A 17,112-nucleotide genomic window follows, 5' to 3' on the forward strand; every position below is an offset into this window, starting at 1 on the left:
ATGTGATATGATGCTCTTGTGTCAAGGATCCCCTCATCTTTAAGATTGTCATGCAAGTGTCCGGCCATAGACACAGACAGAACATCATCTCCGCTTGTTTCTTCATCAGATGTGACAACATTGGCCTCCCTGGAAGAAGCCTCTGAGTTTTCTTTCTTTGCTTTAGGATTTGTGCAATCATTCTTTATGTGTCCATTCATCCCACAGTTCCAGCACTTTAATTTTCCTTTACCCTTGCCCTTAGATTTAGATCTAGGTCTTGAAGATCTTGTACCTCGTTCAGTATTTCAACAACATACATGCTTGTTCTTCATCTTTGATCACTTCCTCCATATCTAGCAGTTTGTAAACCAATTTATTAAAGTTGCTGATGTGGGCATCCAAATCTCCACCCTTTGCCATCTTAAAGGTGTACCACTATAGCTTCAAGTGCAGACGATTTTCAGAGTATTTTTTCACATAGATATCATTTAACTTCGCCCATAAACTAGCCGCAATTTTCTCCCTCAAAACATGACCACCAAAATTATGATTTTGCAACGGATTTTGCGACGGAGTTCGTTCATTGCAAAAATCACTTGGTTTAACAACGGATTTAATCTGTCGCTTATGGAAAAAGTCCTTCACTAATCCTCTCGAAAATGTAATTCAAAAGTTGCGAAATTTCACGATGGACCAAAATCCGTCGCTAAAATTTGATTTACGACGGATTTACGACGGATTGCAGTTCGTCGTAAATTGGCAACGGACTAAATCCGTCGCAAATTTTGATTTTGGGACGGAATATCAGTTGCAAATTCCTGCCCAAAATAGCAATTCGCAACGATTTTTAGTTGCTTTTGCGATGGTTCATGGTCCATTATAAAAGGACTTTTGCCTTAAACATTTATTTATTTTTTCATTTTTTTAGAATATGGTGGAAAATTATGTTTTTTTTAGTCTAAGAATTATTTTTTAATAGAATTTCAATGGTTTAATTGTACATATTTGTATCTAAGATTATTTTTTAACAATTGATTGAATGCAAATTTTTTATTATTTTCTTTTTATATCAAGTGAGTTGAAATTATTATTATTTTTAAATTTAAAACTAATATTTAAATGATTTGTAATATCACATCAAAAAGAATATTGAGAAGTTTAAAAAATTTAACAATGTTTAAGAAAAATTGAGATTTTGAAAAAAAATTGTGATTTAATAAAAATCTATTTTGTGGGAAAAAAAAGAATATTGAATAAAGTTGATAATTTTGAAAAAATGAATTTGATTTCGAGAAAAAAATAATATCCTGAAAAAGAAAATTAAAAAGATTAAAAAAACATGAAAATTTTGACAACATTGAAAAATGAAAATATTTTGAAAAAGAAAATGAGAGTTTGTATTTTGAAAAATAAAATAAAATTGAGAAGTTTGATAAAAATTGACAAGTTCGGAAAAAAATGCTTTAAAAAGATGGAGAAGTTCGAAAGAATTGAAAATTTTAAAATTAAACGATATTAAAAAATAGAGACTAAGAAAAAAACAAACATTTTGAAATGAAAAATAAAGAATTTGAAAAAATTTGTGATTTTGAAAAATAATTAAAAATGTTCAAAATTTGATATTAAAAGAAAAAGTTATTTATAAAAACACTGAGATTTTGAAAAAAAAAAAAAATCATTTTAAAAAAGAAAATTGAAAAGTTGAAAACAAAATGATGCTTTTGAAGAAAAAAAATCGGCATTTTGAAATTTTTGAGGAAAAAAAATAAGATTTGAGAAATTTTTTGAGATTTTGAAAATAAAAATTTAGAATTTGTATTTTAAATTATTTTTTGAAATATTTTATAATAAAAATGATATTTTGTTAAAATTTTTAAGAGTAAAAAAAATATACGTTTTGAAAAAATGTTATTTTTAAATGAAAATTGAAATTTATCTGTGAAAAAAATATTTTTTACTAAATTATTAGGCACATCCACTTATTGAACCTTTAACCGTTTTTGGACAATTTAATCAGTCCGGATTGAAGAGTAAATAACTTCAGATGTTTAAATCAAATTTCACTCAAATTGTTGATCAATCTTGTATGCCCAATATCTTTCTCATATGTAGCTTGATCGGGGCGAGTAACTAGTCAAATTAAGCATATTGATCAGTAAAATAGAGTGAATGGACCAGACATGTAAAATGGGCAAAATATTCTGGTCAAAATTGTGACCCAACTTATTGACCTCATGAGAACCTAAGAATTGATGTTAGTAAGTTTTGTGGGCCCATCATGATGTATGTCGAACATCAACACCGTGCATTTGATGTGTCCCCTTTAGGTTATGAGATATCTCAAAAATCATCCGTATACGAAACTCAGGTAGGCCATACCATATAAAACCATGTGAAGACATCCTAAAAAATATAAAAGCACTTGGTGGGGCCCACATAATTTTGGATGCGCTGAAACTTGGTCTGACCCCTCATCCAAGTGGGACACACATAATGAGTGGGTTAGATATGTGAATCACATTTAGGCAGGCCTAATATATGATTATGAATGTTTTAAGGAAACCCCTCTCTACTACATTTAGGTGAGTTACTCATTACCCTTACTAGAGTAAACTCTATGGGGTCCACCATTATTTATTTATTTTATCCACTTTGTTCATCCATGTTAACAGATAATTTGAGGTCTAAAGAATGAAAAGGAAGCATATCCAAAGCTCAAGTGGACCACACCACAGAAAATAGTGTGATTGAACCTCTACAATTAAAAAATTCTTAGAGGCCCTAGAAGTTTTGGATCAAGCTTGATGTTTGTGTTTTCTCTTCATTCATATCTTTTTGATATTATGAACAGGTTGGATGGCAAATAAACATTACTATGGGCCTAAGGAAGGTATCAACGGTGGAAATCATTATTCCACACTGTTTCATGTGGCATGGTCCACTTGAGTTTTGGATTTACCGAAAATTTGAGATCAACCCACACCGTTCATCCATTTTTCGAGATCATTTTAGAGAATTATTAAAAAAATGAATCATATCCAAAGATTAAATGGACCACACTACAAATAAGGGGAATGAATTGGCTACTCCCCCTGACACTAGCCAATGGCTAGTGGTTGATGCTCTATGGGCCCCACCATGATGTATATGTTTCATCCATGCCGTCCATCTAATTTTAAAGATCATCTTATAGCATGAGACCAAAAATGAGGTATATCCCAATCTGAAGTGAAGAGGAATCGCCATAATTGACCGTGAAATGAATGTAAATGACTGTGAAGTGAAGGGAATTGACCGTGAAATGCATGGAATTGACTATGAAGTGAACGGAATTGATGGTGAAATGCATGGAATTGACTATGAAGTGAACGGAATTGATGGTGAAATGCATTGAATTGACCATGAAGTAAAGGGAATTGACCGTGAAATGCATGGAATTGACCATGAAGTGAAGGGGAATCACTGGAATTGACTGTGAAATGCATGGAATTGACCGTGAAGTGAAGCAAATTGACCGTGAAATGCATGGAAATGACTGTGAAGTGAAGGGAATTGACCGTGAAATGAATTGACTTGACCGTGAAGTGAAGGGGAATCGCTGAAATTGACTGTGAAATGAAGGGAATTGACCGTGAAGTGATTGAAATTGATTGCGATGTGAATGAAATTGACTGGAAAGTTAGTGAAATTCATTGCGAACTAATTGAAATTAAGCGCAAAGTGAATGAAATTGAGCGTGAAGTGAATGAAATGAATGAAATTGACCGCGAACTGATTGAAATTGATCACGAAGTGAATGAAATGGATTTTCAACCATCAACCTGATGGAATCTTGGAAAATAACGAAGTTGGTTGGCTAAAATAGCTTCTCCTACCCCAAAATCATATATGGTACATCAAGTAACTAATTATGGTTTAGAAGATATTCTTGTTAAAAGAATAAAGAAAGAAATGAAAAAAAAGAGAGATTTTTTTATATGATTATATATACATATTTATATAAATATGTATTACAGAAAAATGTAGGTAGAATAAAGTTCTCCATGTAAAAAAGAAAAAGAAAAAGTGTATAGATTACCGCAACACTATTGTTATGGCTACGGTTATAATCCGTAGCCATAGGGAACCCCCCAGCTTTTAGAAATCAAAAAGCTGAAGAAGCAGGGGCATTTTCGACCTGAGAAATGGGGCCGTACAGCTGGGGCTTAATTGTGGAAGCTAAAAAGCAAGCGGGCTTAAAAAGGTTCGTGGGCCATACATTGGTTGGAAATTTCTCATTGTAAAATGCACTCAGACGTGAATGCGTGTGTGCGTTCACCATAGCTTTTAAATGGCTTAGGGGTTATCATATCATTGATCTAAACCGTCCATTCATTCATACAACCGGGAGAAAGCCATGGTGTAAATATCATGCCAATGGGGATGATCCCCAGTGTCTGATCAATGGGATGATAGTTTTGGAAATTTCCCAAATGCCTCTACACATCTGTTGTATTTGAGATTATAACTGTAACATAAGGCACATCATAGGCCAAACCTGATACTTTAAAGGTGCATAGTTAGAAATTGTGTTTTCTTGGACAATCTTTTGGGAGCAATTGCTAAAATGCATTAATGGTTTCATTTTCAATACATCATCAAAATTGTTTTCTTGAATGATTAAGAACTTTGACCTTTTGCAAGCCCATCTTCCTCAGTGAGATGAAGAGGATTTCTAGATGCTCTTTTAACAATTTCATTCAGTTAAAATTTGTATACTAACTAATTGATTAGGAGTTATGTACTTTCTTTGATTGCTATGTGCTGTGGCCAGACAGGCCAGGTAGTATTTTAATTCAAAGTCACTGAGACATTTGGTGATGCATTAAAAACTCTGTCCCCAATGTTCAAAAGGAGACATCCAGCAGAGGGCTAACCATGGCAGCCCCTCTCAGTCACTCTCAGGTATGAGTTCTCATTCCGCATGTCTTTATTGCTTTGGTACATTTGTAAACATGTGCCTATGGTAGCTATTTTTATTTTTTATTTTTAAAAGGAAAGGTGGAATCATTCCACCTGAATTTTATTTAGGTGAAACTGGAATATACAGCCATTCCACCTGAATTCCACCTGAATTTTATAAGCAGCCTGCCTTTTGCTTTTAAGTTACCCACCTTCGTTCAATTCCAATACTCTCCCTACTTTTAGCACAATAGATGCTTCATCATAGCTTTGCCCCAACTATTTGGTTCGGCAACCCAGATCTGCACCTAACACTCGACAGCAGGATAGCCGGATCTCCAATCCAACAGAGCAATCTACCAGGGATAGCAGAGGCAGCGAACAGATCTTCCTCGACGGACCACCTAACCGAACTTATGCAAACGTCCTCCATCCTCCCAATCCACCGGCCACCTCCAAATCCATCGTCGTCCCAAAATGGATATCGGACAAAGGAAAGGCGAGCATGAACTACGCCATTGTGGGGGAAGTGCCTAGCCCCATCGATGCCACAAACGATCTCTATGCGGCTCTGTAATCTTCCTCATTTCGCAATAATCTGATTCTCATTTTCCGAATCTCAGAATCTGCCTACATCTTCAGATTCGATTCAAGGGAAGAAGTCCTTGTTTTCTTAAAAGATCGATCCCTGCACCTCAAAATGGCGCTTACAAATACCCGAACATGCAGTCCATCCATGTCTACCCCGGGCAAGGGAACGTGGATTAGAATGTCCATCCATGTCTACCCCGGGCAAGGGAACGTGGATTAGAATTGAGGGCATCCCCATTCATGCGTGGAGTGAGCACAGCATCCGCCACATTGCTGAAGAAATGGGATCGGTTATTGAACTGGACCGGCAATCGATCGATGGCCCGAACCGTTGGTTCGCTAGGGCCAAGATCAACCCCCACCAGGACATCCCTTGCCTCAAGAAATCCACTCTCTTGGTGGAGGGAAGAGCTTATTACATCACCGTTTCCATTGAAACCTGCTCCCATTTTGGAGCACAGATGAGGAACGGTGCAGCCCCAAATTCCTCTGTGAGAGAAGGAACGAAACAATGGGTCGCCAGAACGTTTATGAGCAATCAGCAGGACGAAACAGAGAAAGGCAGGACCCAAACTCAGCCCGAAGAAAGGGAGCAACCACGGCAACAAGGGAACCTTCCACCTGTTTGTCAAAATGCCAATCAGAGCAATATCAACATTGATGAACTTCTGCTCACTGGGAGCAACTCTAATCCGGACACCCGAATTACAGCTGCCAATGCTTTCCCTCCTCTGCTCAACCATCAAACTCTCGATCTACCGCCCCCAACAGTGAACACTTCATCAGTCGTGCAGCACAGGACCAGCTACCAAGGCACATCAGCGGCCCCTCAAATCAGCAGCTCATCTGTAAGTACTGATCTCATGTTTTGTTGATACTAACATACAGATCCCAGCTCATTGCATAAACCAGGCAACCCAACACTGCCCTTCCACTCCAGCCCCTTGGATCCACCCTCAGCCGGTTAATCTAGAAGCTTGGGAGAAGTGGCTATCTGGAGTGAAAGAAATGTTCAAGGATAGCCCGGTGAGGCCACCGACGACCTTCTCCCCGATCTCACACAGAATTGGCACAGAGTCGACCAGAATTGCTGATGGACCTGATGGAGGGACTATTGCAAGACAGGAGGGAAGCCCAAATAATGCAGCAGCGAATGAACAGACCACGGTCCTTTCGGGAAAGCTTCAACAAGACCAGGCTAATGAGGAGCTGAACCTTTGGGTGGATTTACAAGCCAAATGCAGCGACAAGTTTCCGTCCAGCTCAGGATCCAGCAGCGGACCTCAGGTACAAGATTACGATTCCAGCAAGAGAAAGAAAAGGACAAATCTCCCGAAACTAACCCACTTCAGCAGGAAAGCCAGAGGCTGAAGAACAAGTACAAACGGGCTGTGCATAAAGGATGGGTTACTGATGATTAGCATCTTATCCTGGAATGTGAGGGGGGTAGGCAATACCCATACTACCCGTTACCTGAAAAGATTGATCAGAAAACACAAAATAGAAATCCTTCTGCTGCAGGAGCCAATGCTCAGGGACTCCAGGAAAGCAGCTGTAGCTATGAAGTTGGGGTTCACCAATCAGATCTCTGCTGACACAGTTGAGAATAAAATTTGGATTCTGGGGAGGAGTCACATTCACTTCCAGGCAGTTTGGTCCACCAGACAATGCATCACTTTTGAAGCAAAATCGGGAAAATCCCCCTTTTTAGCAACCATCACCAATGTCTATGCTAGCTGCTCCAGGAACCTTAGAAATCTTCTTTGGGAAGAGCTTAGAGGGACTTTCAGAGACACAAGGGGCCCTTGGCTGGTTTGTGGTGACTTCAACGCCACAACCTCTCCCGATGAGCGTCTTGGGGGCCAGCTGCAGATCACTGGTTCTATTACCGACTTTCAGCAAGTGCTCAACGATACCGGTCTGATCGATGCTGGGTATTCAGGATCCCCATTCACATGGTGCAACAATAGAACGGGAAGAAGTCGAAGATGGGCCAGAATGGACAGAATGCTTACCAACGCTGACTGGATATCAATGTTCCCTCGATTCAAGGTCGACCACCTTACAACAGCTTACTTAGATCATTCCCCAATTCTCCTCAGCATCCAAGATGAGTCCTCTAACTTCCCCCGATCATTCAAATTCCAAAGTATGTGGTCTGTCCACAACGATTTCATGCGGCTGGTAAAAGATAGTTGGAACAATGAGATAGTCGTCACTCCTATGTATAAGCTCCATATCAAGCTGAAAATCCTGAAATCAAGACTGAAAATCTGAACAACGAGGTCTTCGGCAATGTGAACAGAAACGTCCAGGAGGCTGAGCACAGGTTAACATGGCGGAGCTTCTACACCTTAATTCTCAATCGGATGCTGACCTCGCCAATCTCAACCTTGCTCAGGCCAAGCTGAAGAAGGTCTACTTACAAGAGGAAATCTTCTGGAAGCAAAAGTCGAGAATCACATGGCTGGAAGAAGGAGACAAAAACACAAAATTTTTCCACAAATCAGTCATTGACAATCATAGGAGATCGTCGATCAACCATCTCAAGAAGCCAACAGGTGAAACCATCGAAGACACCGTAGCCATTGGAGAAGAAGCTTCCAACTACTTCCAAACGCTCTTTTCTTCTGAAAGCAGCAATTCTTCGACCCAAATCCTCAGCTGTATCCCAACATTGTTGGATGACCGCATGAATGATTGGCTCTCTCGGCAGCCGACTTTGGAAGAAGTCAAGGCCGCTGCCCTGTCCATCCCAGTTGACAGCGCTCCCGGGCCTGATGGTTTTGGAGGGGCCTTTTACTCTTCGTGCTGGGACGTGATTGGCAACGACATTCTCGATGTGGCCAAAGATTTCCTCCATGGAGGTCCGATTCCTAAAGCTTTCCAATGCACCCTGCTTTGCCTCATCCCGAAGAAGAAAAACCCAGAATATATCACAGATTTCGGACCGATCAGCTTATGCAACTGCATCATGAAGATTTTCTCGAAGATGCTAGCTTGGATTCTTCCCATGCTAATATCCAAAGAGCAAGGAGCTTTTGTAAAGGGAAGATCGATAGCTGAAAACATCTCAATAGCTAGGGAGATGGCCCATGAGATAGATCGAAAAGTGTATGGAGGCAATCTCATTATCGACTGGATATGGAAAAAGCTTATGATCGCTTGGAATGGGACTTCATTTCGCAACTGCTTCTGAAATTCGGATTCAGCCCCCGCTGCATTGCTCAATTCCAACGTTGCTGGAAAGACGTCTGGTTCTCGACTCTCATCAATGGTAGGAGTTTTGGATTTTTTAAGTCCAGCAGGGGCCTTAGGCAGGGGGACCCGCTCTCTCCATCCATCTTCATCCTTGCAGCAGAAGCTTTTAGCAGAGGCATCACAAATCTCTTTTCCTCAGGAAGCTGTCAACCTTACCACCTTCCCCAATCTTGTCCTACAATCACACACCTTTTTTTCGCTGATGATGCTATTCTATATCTTAATGGCAGGCTTCCTAACATGAGAACTCTCCTCAGATTCATTCGAGAATACGAAAGTGCATCAGGCCAGAAGGTCAATGCGGCCAAAACCTCTTTCATTGCCCCTAAGAAGATGTCTCGCAGCAAAGCCCAACGATTATGCAACCTGATGGGTTTTAACTAGGCTTCCTTCCCATCAGTTTACCTGGGCGTTCCCCTATCCAAAGGAAAAATCACGTCTTCTCTTCTGCAGCATGTCGTCCAGAAGATCACCAATAAGATCGAAGGCTGGAAAGCAAAACTTCTCAATCCTGCAGCTCGAGTGGTGCTCATCAAGCATGTTCTATCAAGTGTCCCCATTCACCTCCAGTCAGCAACCAATATTCCAAAGGCTGTATGTAAATCGCTAAACAGAGCCTTTGCCAACTTCTTTTGGGGCAATTCAGAGGCAGGTACAAGAGGCATTGGGTCAGCTGGGAGAAGCTCAGTACTCCCCTCCATGAAGGGGGGCTGGGTATCAGGAAAGTTGAGGAAGTTATGAGAGCCCTTAGAATAAAGATGGCCTGGAACTTGCTGAAAGGCACGTCTCTCTGGGCTACATTCTTCTCAGCCCGATATCTGTGGAAATTCCTTGCTACCAATGGGCGGGTGGACTCCGCCACGTCTCCGATTTGGAAAGAGCTTAAAAAGGTATTACCGTTCACCCTTGTTCATTCTAGATGGCTTCTTGGAGCAGGGAATGTCAGTTTTTGGTTCCACAACTGGTCGGGCAATGGGATTTTGGCTGCAGCTGCGGTGTCAACCATTCCAAATCACCTACTCAATGCCTCAGTCAGCGACTTCAATCCCATTTCAGGTTCTTGGAATTTTTCTGACATTCAGGATATTATTTCCCCTGCTGCGATGCAGACTATTCTGGCTTCTGAGGTTGCCTTTTCTGACCGCCCTGACAAGTTGATCTGGGACCTATCTTCATCTGGAGACTTCTCCCTTAAATCAACATGGAATGGCATCAGAAGGCAACAACCCCCGATTCCATGGATGTCATGGATCCGGAATAAACACCTTCCACCCAAATTAGCTACTTTTGTGTGGAAAACGATTCACAAGGCGGTCCCCACTGATGCAGCGCTGCAGAGATTCGGTATCCCTATTGTATCTAAGTGTGAATGTTGCAGGCTTCCTCTCCCGGCAGGCTCCGCTCCTACGAGAATGGCTCACATCGGGTAGACCCCTATTCAGACACTCCCTACTGCCCCCCTTGCAATGGACAGCAACTGTTCAGGCACCCTGCTTTCCAGCAACCAGCAGCAAGTTTGGGACGTTGTCGGACAACAGGGCACGGTGGAGTCCCTCGATCACCTCTTCTCTCATGGTCATATTGCTTCGAGGGTATGGGGTTTTTTCAGCAGGCTTTTCAACATTCCTCTAATCCAAGGCCAATCAATTCTTCAACGTATCAATCTTTGGATTGCTGCAGCCAGTTAAAAATCTTGCTCTGCCATCCTAACTGGCATCCTTCCCTGCATTCTCATTTGGGAGCTGTGGTTAAGCAGGAACGCAACAACGTTCGAAGGTCACATCATGTCTGAAAAAGCTGTCATCACCAGGGTCTCTCGCTGGGTATGAGAGATTGGCTCCACCATCCCATTCTCAGACAGGCATTCCATGGCTGAGAACGCCATCCTCAGCACCCTGCAGATTTCTAACCCATCTCTTTCTCAGCCCCGTTCCCCGATCATTGTTCGATGGTCCAAACCCCCAAAGGACTAGCTGAAGCTCAATATTGACGGTTCGTCAAGAAGCAATCCAGGGGAGAGCGGAGGGGAGGGGTATGTCGGGACAGTTCTGGAAAGCTTATTTTCGCTTTTCATAGATACTATGGAAGGACATCTAACTCGGCTGCAGAAGCCCAAGCAATGCTTGATGGTTTGGTCGTTTGCTCCAACATGGGGCTCCCCAACATCATTGTTGAATCAGATTCCAAAGTTACAGTCGAAGCAGCGGAGGATCTCACTTCTTCCATTCCCTGGAAGGTTTGGTATATTATAGGTGCAATCAGACAAAAAAGATGGAGCCTCAATTTGCAATTTTCTCATATCTTTCGCGAGGGGAATTCCGTGGCGGATGCTCTAGCCCATTTGGCAAGTGACAGCTGCCCGAATCGGATCTACACAAGCCGCTCGTCCCTTCCGAGGCTTGTTAGAGGTCAGCTTGTGCTGGACAACACGGGCTTAGGCGCCGTTAGACCCTCGTGATTCTTTTCCTCTCTTCCTTCTGTGGGTCCGAGTTGCTTAGCGTTGTTCTGCGTCCCATGAGGGGACCTTTTGCCTTCTTTTCAGATTGCTTGACTGCGTTTACACGATAGGTGTGGTCCTCTTCCTTTTTGTAGGGACCCACCCGAATGGCTGTACATGTTGTTGATTAATGGAATACAAGCTTTTTTTTTTAAATTTTTAAAAATTTTTTTTTTTTATATATAAAAAAAAACTATTTGGTTCGGCTTTATGATTTCTTAATGTTAAAAAAAAAAAAAAACTATTTGGTTCGGCTTTATGATTTCTTAATGCCTTTATATCAACCATCACACACAACACCAGTATGAAATAAACTCTCAATCATACATATTGTGGCAGGGCAATATCTGGCGTGTTCATGCGATGAATGGGAAATGGTTATAAATACACAAATCAGATGATTCATGTATCCAAACAGCCAAATTGTCTTGTTAGTAGAAAACAGTTGAAAACATTTTTCATTTCTGCATGAATTCCGTGTATCCAAACACACTGCTATGCTCACATGTACATCTATACAAGCTTCTGCTTTCTTATCCTATTGTTCTGTGTTTTGTTATCAATATTTTATTCCTGTTTATCAATAGGTACTCTCATTTTACATAGAGTTATCTCATGAAGAGTAGAGATGAAGTTTTACACCTAATGTTGGGCACATGGGCATGGAGAGCAATAATCTCATGCTTTGTGACAATATAACTTCATCATTTATTGTGTTTCAAGCCCAATTTTGAGTTTGTGTTATTTAAAATGATGGCTGTTTCTTTTTTTCTTTAAATTTTGGACAGGAATTTTGTCTAGTGATGTTGCAGCTTTTGGAGTTGGGGCTATTCAGGTGACAATCACAACTCTTTTGCCACATCTGAAAAATTCTCTTCTCCACTCATGAATATTCTTATTCCGTGCATGTTACTGATGTCTGGTCATAATAATGCAAGGTGATACATATTTTTGTTTAGGTCGTTGAGGCATATTTTTGTTTAGGTTGTTGTTACTGTAATTACTACTTGGTAAAACTGGTAGACGTATTCTTCTTATTGTGAGTTTTTGGAAGGATGGTTGATTCTACTTCCTGGTTGTTGTTATAGGTCTCCTCTTTTGGAATGACACCCTCTCTTCTCTTTGTTGCAGTTGCATTTTACTTAGAGGTTAGTTTGACAAACCATTCCTTCCAAAAAAAAAAATAGTTAGTAAGTCCATTATTTTCACGTATTCCAGTATGTGCTTGCTTACTACATAAATTGTGCCCAATAGCTCTTGGCCCATCTTGAAGAGGACTTCATTTTCTCTTGCAATTTTCTTTTTCTTTTTTCAAAGATTTATCTTCTTTTATGATATCATCAGATTTTGTTTTTCTTTTTTGCTAAAGTGTTATAATAATGTGGATGCATAGGATTTTATATATGAAGCTGCTCATGTCCACAGTCTACTCAGCGTAGTTTCACCAGTGGGAATTCTGGTATGTCTTCGATGTTGACTCTTCATGGTCTCATTCATATGTTCCATTTCTTGTAGAGCATTGTCTGATTGATTCCTTAGTTTCAGGCATTTATAGTTTCATACTCTCTTGGAATGGGAGCCCTTCCATGGGTTATAAGGAATTTTTTTCCCTTTTCTCTTTGATCTTTTAAATGAAAAGTTAAATTACTCTTTAAATGTGCCCTGATTCTATTGATTTGTAATGCCTTGCCATTTAGTCTTCTATTCAAATTCGTGAATGTTTTTTCCTTTGAAGGGAAATGTTTGAATAGATAGAATAGCAGTTCCCATCGATTTTTGTATCTTGTAGCTTCAGTGATTGGCTTATCTTTTGCAGCACCAATAGAGAGTTATTTATTTATATTCTTAGGTGGGAAGCGCCTTATTCCCGTGGGTCTAGGAGATGATGATCAATGCATTGAGGATGACTTTACTGCATGGCGTGCAATGCTTTCATCTTTAGGATTGCTGTTTGTCAGAACTTTTGAATAGGCCACTCTTTTGTGTTTGTTTAAATTAAAGGGTTTGACTTATATCAACCATGCTTTTCTATTTTAGGCGAGAGCTCCTATGGCCCGAGTTGGATCAATTGCTTCGGGATAAAGATGATGCATCGGATGCTTCAACCCCTTACACTGCTGCCATACCTAAATACCGAATCATATTTTATGACCCTGAGGTTGCAACACTACAGGAAAAGAATTGGATTAATGTGAATGGCCATGATGTTCATGACATTCAGCATCCATGCAGGTAGTGAAGAATATTATATACGTGTGTGCGTGCGCGTGCGTGCGTGCGTGCTTCTCAAAGCTTACTCATTCTATGGTTCTCTCTATTAAGAGCTAATGTGGCTGTGAGGAGGGAGTCTCACACTCCAGCTTCTGATCATTCTTGCATTCATCTGGAATTTGACATATCTGGGACAGGACTTGTGTAAGTTTCCTTTGGATATTATTTGATGCAACTTCAGAGCCACACTGATGATTACAGCTTTTTCTTTCGAATTATAGGATTTCTTATTGCTCTTGATAAGTTGTGACAATAGTTTTGCTTACTATAAATGTTAATATTTCTTGAACAGTTTCTCTTGTTTACAATTATAAGTTCTGATTTATAATTGGTATTCAAAAACTGTCAAGAAAATGTGGATGTAGTGTACTTGTTATGTTTTTTGTCTACCTGGATGATTTCTCAGTTTGGGAGCTGTAATTGAGTGTGGGTGTATTGTGCTTGCTATGTTTTTCTGTCTAGCCAATTGAAACTATTGTTTATTGTCCAGATTTCATTAACCATTTAATTGTGGATCTATTAGCCTTTGCATGCACATTGACGTATAGCATCTCTGAGTGCTCAGGTTTTTCTGTGTTTGATTTTATGTGAAGAAGGGAGAAAAGAAGAGTTTTTCTGGTAGATGGGAGTTTGGTTTTCCAAGTAAATTTTAGTTGTTGATGAGGTGTGGTTTGGGATGTTTGACTTGAAATTGGGAACATAACTGTTTTGGGTTTCTTTTCAAGTTCTGCTTCACAGGGAAAGGAAATGGCTTTCTTAAAGATTAGATAAAATTGTCCTTTGCCAGATTTTAGGCTTCTTACTTGCACTCTTCAGTGATTTTTTTTGGAAGGATTTATTTTGACGTTTCAGTTGGTTAATGGGTTATAAGATGACTTTGCCTCGTGGAAAGAAAGCTGTTTTCTTTTTTGCCTGATGATCTTGAGTTATGAGTCCCTTGATTGGCACCACTAACTGGTTTCCTTAACTGCAACTTCCCTCCCCACAAGAAACAAGACAAAGGATGGATTATCTCATCATCATCTAAGTCTTATCCCAACTAATCGGGGTCGGCTAAAGGTTGGACTCTACAACCTTTATTTGTATATTTTACCTTGAGTTATTTTCATTGGAGATAGTGGTGGAACAAATGATAAAAAACCACTATGAATGTAGGGTTGGAGAATTAAGAACACACAAGATTAGAAGGAACCAAAAGAATTCTCTTTAGCGACGAAGGTGGAACTAATTTCAACCATGAGACCACACACCTTCAGGAAAACTCTTTCTAACACACGGCAGCAAAAATAGGAAAAAGTTACATTTTCAACCCATACCTGCAGGCCATGCATATTCTAAGGCAGTTACAGAGGGAAAGCTTCCTTCGAATCCTTGGGAACAACAGAAGATGGATTTGAAGAATAATTGGCCCAAGGACAAATGCTACGACTCTTTCAAGACATGGTCAGGAAGACTCGAGAGGCAGCTCTCAAACTTACGTGGAAAGCATCAGGAAACAGAACCAGAGGTCAACAGTACACAGACTGCTGAAATTGAGGTTTTACCAGTAGATTGCTACTATGATGCCTTAGGTGAATTGGATAATCTCAGGGTACGTGGACTTTTTTTTTTTTTGCTGCTGCTGTTGTGCTCTATTTGCTTCGTTCAGCTGACAGGATATCATCTTTATAATTATAAATGCTGTTTCAAAGCAAGTGTGGAGTGCTACTAATTTGGAGAGATCTGACATAAATAAAGTCTTTTGTGGGTATGAGACCATAATCAAGTTTTCTCAAATCTGCACTTGATTGGGAAAGATCTTAATGGCATTAGTGCTAACATGGAATGCATATGCAAGTCTGGGCCATTAATTAGGTGATGCCGATAGTGAACATCACCTCGTCAATAAATCAGAATGGTCAACGCATCAAGTGGGCCACCTGTGCATGAGAAAAATGGATGGTTAGAAAATTGTATGGGTCATAGTTTTCCAATTCATCCAATAGGGTCACTCCACTAAAAAGTTGGGCGTCTAAAAAATAAGCTAAGCTAATTGGTTTGTAATTGTCTATTTAGTTCATTTGATATTTAAGGGTGTATGTAATTGTACAAAAATGCCATCACATGACGGCTTTATTTGCTATATTTGGTTGTCTTGATTACGGACCTGTTGCTGCAATCCTTCTCAGGGTACCGGGCACGCGAGAAATCATTCGTCTTTGGATATGGAAGGGTTGGCTCTCCATCATGTCTTTGGATGTGGAGGGGATGGCAATCCATCAGCTTCGAGGGGCAAGAACTCATTCATCAACTAGGTCTCTCTCTCTCTCTCTCTCTCTCTCTCTCTCTCTCTCTCTCGTGTTCATATGTTAGTTTGGGTTGGCTTATTTCTTGTTGTAATTTGGTTCTGAGTTCGTGTGAACACATTGATTCACTTGATTGGAATCAACCTATGCAATGGACTATTACATAGCGCTTGTAATCAACCTATGTAATAGTTCATCACATAGCGCTTTTGGAAGTTTTGATTCATTTATTTGCTAGAGCCCATCATGAATTGCTTATGATTCTAAAGAATCACTTTTGTGGCAATTGTAGAAATAGAATCATGATACACGAGGAAAGCTTGTTCTCACAACTTACAATAGAATCATGATACATGAGAGTTGAGGCTCTCTGTCCCATTGTTATTAATGAATGAAATGAAAGTAATTACTTCTACCCATTATTAATCAATGAAAGTAATTCCGTCTCCCTTGGTATGTACTTACGATGGGAGTCATGATACATGAGAATGTCTATCCCATGTTTATTTATCAACGAAAGTAGTTATCCCTTGGAAGGTAATTGTACCTTGCACATAATGATTATGAAAATTGCCTAACCTCACTCCCATGTTTGATGTTGTTGCTATCCAATCATGTGAATTATTTTTTGAATGACTATCAGGTGTAAGATTAAAAAAAAAATAATAAAAAAAATCTGACGATATTTTAGCAACGGACCAAATCTGTCACTAATTTCTAAACAAGTTGATAATGGACGACGGATTTGAGGTTCATTGCTCTCCTCATATTAGCGAAGGACCTTATCCGTCGCTAATATTTTTAATGACGAATAATTCAAGCGGTTTTTTCTGAATTTCAGCGACGGAAAAATGACCCAGTAAACAGCGACAGACCAAGCGACGAACAAAATCTGTCGTTTATTTGGTTTTATGACGGATTAGGTCCGTCGCAAATTCGTGATTTTGGCGTAGTAATTGTAGAGAACCTCATTCGTGAGACATAAACGAATGAAAGCTAAAGCATTTATGTCAAGAGTATTCCAGTCTTCGTCATTTATAGTTGATTTTCGCTCCTCGAGAGTCTTAACTTCGCTATGCTTAGTTAATAGACTAATCATCTTAATCTTCCATAACTCAAATATATTTTTGCCCGAGTACTTCTTTATATCAAACTTGGCTTTTCCCATTGATAATAATCCCGCAGATCTAAATCTATGCCCCAATGATTACTCTGATACCACTTGTTGGGTTTTGGACTGCGGAATCACATAGAGATGGATCTAGGATAGCAATCCAAGAGCAC

The 17,112-nt window shown here is 39.9% G+C and overlaps 1 long non-coding RNA gene across 1 annotated transcript; it reads left to right on the forward strand.

Moving 5' to 3' along the window:
* Nucleotides 1-12,350: 12,350 nt before the first annotated feature.
* Nucleotides 12,351-12,869, forward strand: LOC131257534 (uncharacterized). Its single transcript, XR_009177482.1, has 3 exons — nt 12,351-12,420; nt 12,666-12,731; nt 12,818-12,869. It is a non-coding gene; the product is annotated as an uncharacterized LOC131257534 (long non-coding RNA).
* The last annotated feature ends 4,243 nt before the right edge of the window (nt 12,870-17,112 follow it).

The sequence above is a fragment of the Magnolia sinica genome, chromosome 10 (assembly GCF_029962835.1).
Source record: "Magnolia sinica isolate HGM2019 chromosome 10, MsV1, whole genome shotgun sequence".
Taxonomy (NCBI): Eukaryota; Viridiplantae; Streptophyta; class Magnoliopsida; order Magnoliales; family Magnoliaceae; genus Magnolia; species Magnolia sinica.